Consider the following 6,691-nt stretch of genomic DNA (forward strand, 5'->3'; position numbering starts at 1 on the left):
GTGGCACTGCGGTGCAGGCACGTGCACTTATAGACTCCCTAAATCGGGAGACAAGCAACCGTCAGGTCGCATACACAAACTTTAGAAGGCAATGGTAGCCAATCAGGAGGGAATATGGGAAATGGGACAGATCCATGTTGATGACATGACTTTAGAGATACTGTGTACCACTTTGCGTGATTTTAGGGACAAATCTGTAGGAGCAGTGTCCAAAAATGTGTTTTTAAAAAATCGGCCTGATGGTGGCGCTTGATGGGACAGATGCATGTTGATGACATGACTGTAGAGATCCTGTGTACCGCTTTGCGTGATTTCAGAGCAAAATCTGTAGGAGCAGTGACCAAAAATGTGTCTTGCAAGAATCGGCCTCATGGTGGCGCTAGAAGAGGGCCACGTGAGAAATGAGGGGTGGAGGTTGTGGTTTGCCATCCAAGGAGTATGTGTGCAAAGTTTGGCATGGATAAAAGTGTGACAGCCAGACAGCCAGTGGAGGTGTTGATTGTAACTGCGACCTGACGGTTGCAATCCAAGGGGGCTTAATTGAACTATGGTGAAAGAAGAAGAAACGCAAATGCCATCTTTCCATGTCATATTGAAGGCAGCATTCAAGAGGATTGCCTTGTCCAAACTCTCCTGAACTTGAATGCAGCATCTATATGCTGAAAGAATTGCCCTCTCTGTGTAGCATCAAGCATCGAAAATAGCCGACCTCAGGGGTCGGCTATTTTCGATATTTCCACCAAAAGGCCCTTTTACAAATTCCAGCCCCTGCCTCTCTAACATTCTCTGCACGTCCCTGCTGCGGTGCATGGTGCTACACACGTGCGTGTGTGTGTGTGTGTGTGTGTGTGTGTGTGTGTGTGTGTGTGTGTGTGTGTGTGTGTGTGTGTGTGTGTGTGTGTGTGTGTGTGTGTGTGTGTGTGTGTGTGTGTGTGTGTGTGTGTGTGTGTGTGTGTGTTGGGTAGCAGTGCCACGCACTGTTCACGAAAGAAAACCAGATGGATGAATATATATCTTTCCTTTTTTCTCTTGTTATTTCTCTCTATCTGTCTGGCTGTGTGTGTGTGCGTCCCTCTCTCTCTCTCTCTCTCTCTCTCTCTCTCTCTCTCTCTCTCGCTCTGTCTACCTGCACAAATTGACTAACGTTATGCATATTTATAAGAGGATCGGTGAATTATTGAAAACTTTGAAATTGAGCCAAAGAAGTTAAAGCTGTGTGTGTGTGTGTGTGTGTGTGTGTGTGTGTGTGTGTGTGTGTGTGTGTGTGTGTGTGTGTGTGTGTGTGTGTGTGTGTGTGTGTGTGTGTGTGTGTGTGTGTGTGTGTGTGTGTGTGTGTGTGTGTGTGTGTGTGTGTGTGTGTGCCTGCATGTGCATGTGCCTGTGCCTGTGCCAGTGCGAGTGCGTGTAGGATTGCAAGTGCGTGTGCCTGCAAGCCTGTACGGTATACGTGTGTGTGTGTGTGTGCGTGCGTGCGTGCGTGCAAAGAGCAATGAGCCAAATATTACGAGGGCCCCTCATAAAAAATCATGAAGTGCTTACATCTGCAGATATGGGTTATTCGCATGTGTGTGTCAGTGTCACACACACAAACACACACACGCACGCACGCACACACGCACGCACGCACGCACGCACGCACGCACGCACGCACGCACGCACGCACGCACACACACACACACACGCGCACACATACACATACACGCACACACACACAGACACACACACACACACACACACACACACGCACACGCACACACACACAAGCACCTTTTTCGTTATCGCCGCCTCTCTCTTTTTTTCTCTTTACCATAACTTCTATCAGATTTTAATAATTCATCAGTTTTGTTCGTTTCTTTTTAATATTCCAGTTGTATATTGATGTTTCCTTCTAGCAGACTCTCTCATAATCTATGCACATGCTGATCCTAACCTTGAACTTTTACATCTGTAGTTCTCAAACTTTGTATTTGTTCATTTCAAGGACCCCCATAACCCTGAGAGTGTACACCTGTACAAATACGGTAAACACTGTACAATCTCAGACAGGCACGTGCACACATAGACATCAAAGTGGGCTTGAGCCCCTGCCCTTTTATTCGTCTGTAAAAAAGTGCCCTCTCCAGACCATGAATGCAGTTTTTATTGTGGTGAAAGTCAAGAAATGCATACCTGCCATACCTGAAGGCAGCATTTCAAGATAATTGCCTCGTCCAAACTCTTCTGAACATGAATGCAGCATCCTTTGTTGAAAGAATTGCCCTCTCTGTGTAGAAATCCATGCCGTTAAGCCACATCTCCAGTATTGATAATCCTTAGTTCAGTGTGGTATCAAGCACCGAAAATAGCCGACCTAACCCTAGATTGGAGGTCTGCTATTTTCGATATTTTCACAAAAAAGCCCTTTTAGAAATGTCAGCCCCTGCCTCTCTAACATTCTCTGCACGTCCCTGCTCTCAGAGTTGCAGATCTGTAATGGTCCATTTGGAACCCTCTCAAGGAACCCTGAGGGTCCCTGGACCCCACAATGAGAACCATTGTTTTAAAATTAGGGCAGGATCATTTAAAATGCTGGCTATAATTCAAGTAATGTGGACAAGGCAGCACTTACAGTATGTTATATGATCTGGCTTTCTCACATGTTTTCTAAGTGTTGAGAAAATGTGTAGCCATATCTTCGCTAACACCTCTAAGGTGTTATCTCAAACACTTTTCATACACAGAGACATCTTTCTGTAAACATGTTATATTAAAGTGGGATGCATACTGTTGTCCAAGGTAGATTATTTTAATACATTATAACTCAATTACAATGGGGGTGGGTGTATTTCGATATACTGTACTCTTCCAATGAGACATTTAGATTGTGTCAAAGGTCATGTCTCACCGAGACACAGGATCTGACACACAATGAATGGGTGTTTATGGGGCGAATGCACATGACTGTTTGAGTCCTGCCTTAAAGGGGAAGACCACCCATTTTCAATATTGAACTATGTCATTAATATACCTTAGAGGAGTTACGTGTGCCTAGAACTGGAGGATTGATTTTGGGGTTTGTATTGTAAAGTACAACGGTGTGACGTCATCAAGTTGTACTTTACAATACAGACCCCAAAATCAATCTTCCAGCTCTAGGCAACACAGAAGGGGGAAAACATTTTTTTCTATTTCCACACAACTCCTCTAAGTTATATTAATGACATAGTTCAATATTGAAAATGGGTGGTCTTCCCCTTTAAGTCACAACTATGCTTAAACTACCAGTAAGACTCCCTAATTGGGAGATAAGCGACCGTCAGGTCACATGTAGACATACTGTGTACCACTTTCGTGATTTTATGGCAAAATCTGTAGGAGCAGTGTCCAAAAATGTGTTTTGCAAGAATCGGCCTCATGGTAGATGAGGGCATGTGAGAAATGAGGGTTGGAGGTTGTGGTTTGGCAGCCAATGAGTGTGTGTGCCAAGTTTGGATAGGGCCAACTGTGGCGGAGATATGAGTAGGGGAAAAGTGTGACGTGACGTGACGTGACTGACTGACAGCCGGTGGAGGTTTTGATAGTAACTGCGACCTGACGGTCGCAATCAGGTGTAGTTAAGATTGTCCAGAGATGTATAAACTCAGCAGTTACCTGACCTGAGTACATATGTTTCATGAACACTGGGACGCTTTTACTGTACCAAAACATTTTTCATAGACACAGGAAGAACCGCCACATGTAGTGAATCAGTCATTATCAGTATCTTTTTCAGTCAGTATCTTTTTGGGGTGGGAGTGGCTCAGGGGTAGAGTTGCTGTCTTAGAACACAGAGGGTTACGTGTGCGAACCCGGGCTCTCCCAGAGTTAGTGTGGAAGAGTCCTTGAGCAAGACTCTGAACCCCTGGTTGCTCCCAGTGAGCAGGTTGGTGCCTTGCATGGTTTCCTTCGCCATCGGTGTATGAATGTGTGTGTGAATGGCCAGGGTGAATATAATGCACAATCTCTGTACAGCGCCTTGGATAAAGGCACTTTATAAATGCACCATTTACAATTTTTGTATAGGAAGTGATCACACCTCTGGCATCAGCCAAGAATCCCTCCCCCTCTTACTACACACATTTCACACAGTACTCATCCCTTTTCAAAGTCACACATGAACAGCTGGCCAGTCCTTACATGGCAACTTTATACTATAGCTGACTAAGACATAGCAAAGGACAGTTGAAGATAGGTGACGTGAAAGCTGCTGGGTGAATAGGTTTTTACACAACTTTACCCCCAGGAAGGAGGTGACGTGAAAGCTGCTGGGTGAAGGGGTTTTTACACAACTTTACCCCCAGGAAGGAGGTGACGTGAAAGCTGCTGGGTGAAGGGGTTTTTACACAACTTTACCCCCAGGAAGGAAGGACAGGAGACGATCTTACCCCTCCCAGCATGGAGAGAGAGATGAGGTGACAGACTCATCTCACTACAGGACTGATCTAACTAAAGGAATTGACAAGTGCACTAAGTATAATCAATATCACAATGACCCTTAGGGCCTATATGAATTTTCCAGCTTCTACAATGCATGACAAACAGGAACCAGTCAGTTTCCAAGCAATCTTTGGGACTGATGACAATGCATTCAGAGCAACCCCTGAGGGGTTCAAGCTTGTCCATTATCAGAATTACACATTTGAAACTTGGAGATACGAGGATTCTGCCCGACAGTGACGATATACTGTATTTATTAAATATATACTGTATATTTTTAAGCAAACAGTTTTTTTTTACCCAAATAATGCTATGTCAGTGATGATGGTGCACAGCCTTTCCTGCAGGCTGTAGGAGGCTTGTCTGTATAGTACAAATAAAAAAGTATACAGTTTTGCTACTCACCAAAACAAAGGTGTCTGTTTGGAGTTGAATACCTCTACCGTCCTAGTGGGAGCATTCTGGGTCCCCCAACACACGTCTGAAATACATTTCTAGGGCGAAATGAAAAATAACCGGGTCATCACTGACATAGCGTTAAGGAGAACTCCTTCTAACGCTATGGACCAGAGCTAAAATAAACCCAAATACATACCATTTTGGATGGTCCTTGACATGAAAAAAAGTTTGAGAATCCACTATGGACAGAACTGAATCTTAACTAGTGTGTATAGGCTAAGCTATACTTTCCAGTCAGACTGACAGACTGACAGACTGACAGACTGACATGCTGACTGACAGACACAAGACAGACGGACAGAAATGGAGAAACAACAGTGAAATACCTGGAAGATCCGAGGACAGATGTCGACTCCTCGGGAAGGCGGTGAACACACACGCACGCACGCACGCACGCACGCACGCACGCACACACGCACGCACGCACGCACGCACACGCACACACACACACACCAGTGAGAGGAAGCTACAAAGAGTGTATAGTACCGTCCAGAACTGTTACTTTTCAGGAAATGTGTGAATAAAAGAACCTGCGTTCCCATGGATCCAAAGCTTCCATGTATTTCACTGTTGTTTCCTCATTTTCTTTCTCTGTCATGTGTCTGTGTGTCTGTGTGACTGACTGATGGAATGTCAGTCAGACCTGTCTGTCAGTCTTGACGTGTCTTGACAGTTACATCATTCTGGGAGCTCTGGTCCTATAACTTAAAGGTACTGTATGGCTTCTATGCTATTTAAAGATGGGTTGCAGAGATTTTTCGCTCAGCGACACAGAGCAAATTTGAGGACCAATTATAATGAAGACATAGGTTGAAAATGTGTGTAGTGGTCCACACACACACACACACACACACACACACACACACACACACACACACACACACACACACACACACACACACACACACACACACACACACACACACACACACACACACACAGCATGCAGCACACTGGTTACCCAAACAATGGGTCGACTCGGGTCCAAGATTATAAAAAATAAAATAAACAAAGGCAGCTATAAGTTATACTACTGCGCCACCCGATTGCTGCGAACCTTGCATTCTCCAGGCCACACACACACATTTCTCACTCAACAGTAAATAAAACAACATAAGGTTTAAGTGTATAGAGGGTTTATGCATATTTCTTAAAGTGACAATTTATTTACGATGGACTACCACTGGCTTATGGTAGTCCATCGTATCCGATGATGACGTCTACTTCTTCTATTACAGTCCAATGTGAGAGCTACATGGTCTATTGCAGTGAGGCCATATTAAGTCACTGTTAGTGGTGGTCTTGGCTGCAGTGACCATCTTTCTCCTCTGGCGCACGCACACACCCACACCCACACACACACACACACACACACACACACACACACACACACACACACACACACACACACACACACAGTGACCTGTGAGTGACATGTCACATGGTTGTCAGAACTTGTCACCCGGGGAGGTTGTTGTGGTGCAAAGGAACATTAACACCTCCACCTCCATGCACGTCTTAGTCACTCCTCCTCCTGTGTGTGTGTGTGTGTGTGTGTGTGTGTGTGTGTGTGCGTGTGTGCGTGTGTGCGTGCGTGCGTGCGTGCGTGCGTGCGTGCGTGCGTGCGTGCGTGCGTGCGTGCGTGCGTGCGGCAGGGTAGGTGGACCACCATCCTTCGTTTAGAGAATGGACGTGTCACGATGCTCTTGACGGATGTCTGGGTTCGTTGACATAATCGAGGCTGGTCTCGGGTCAACATTGTCAGCCCTGTGTGTGT

Source organism: Nannobrachium achirus (genome assembly GCF_963921795.1).
Source record: "Nannobrachium achirus genome assembly, chromosome: 3".
Classification (NCBI taxonomy): Eukaryota; Metazoa; Chordata; class Actinopteri; order Myctophiformes; family Myctophidae; genus Nannobrachium; species Nannobrachium achirus.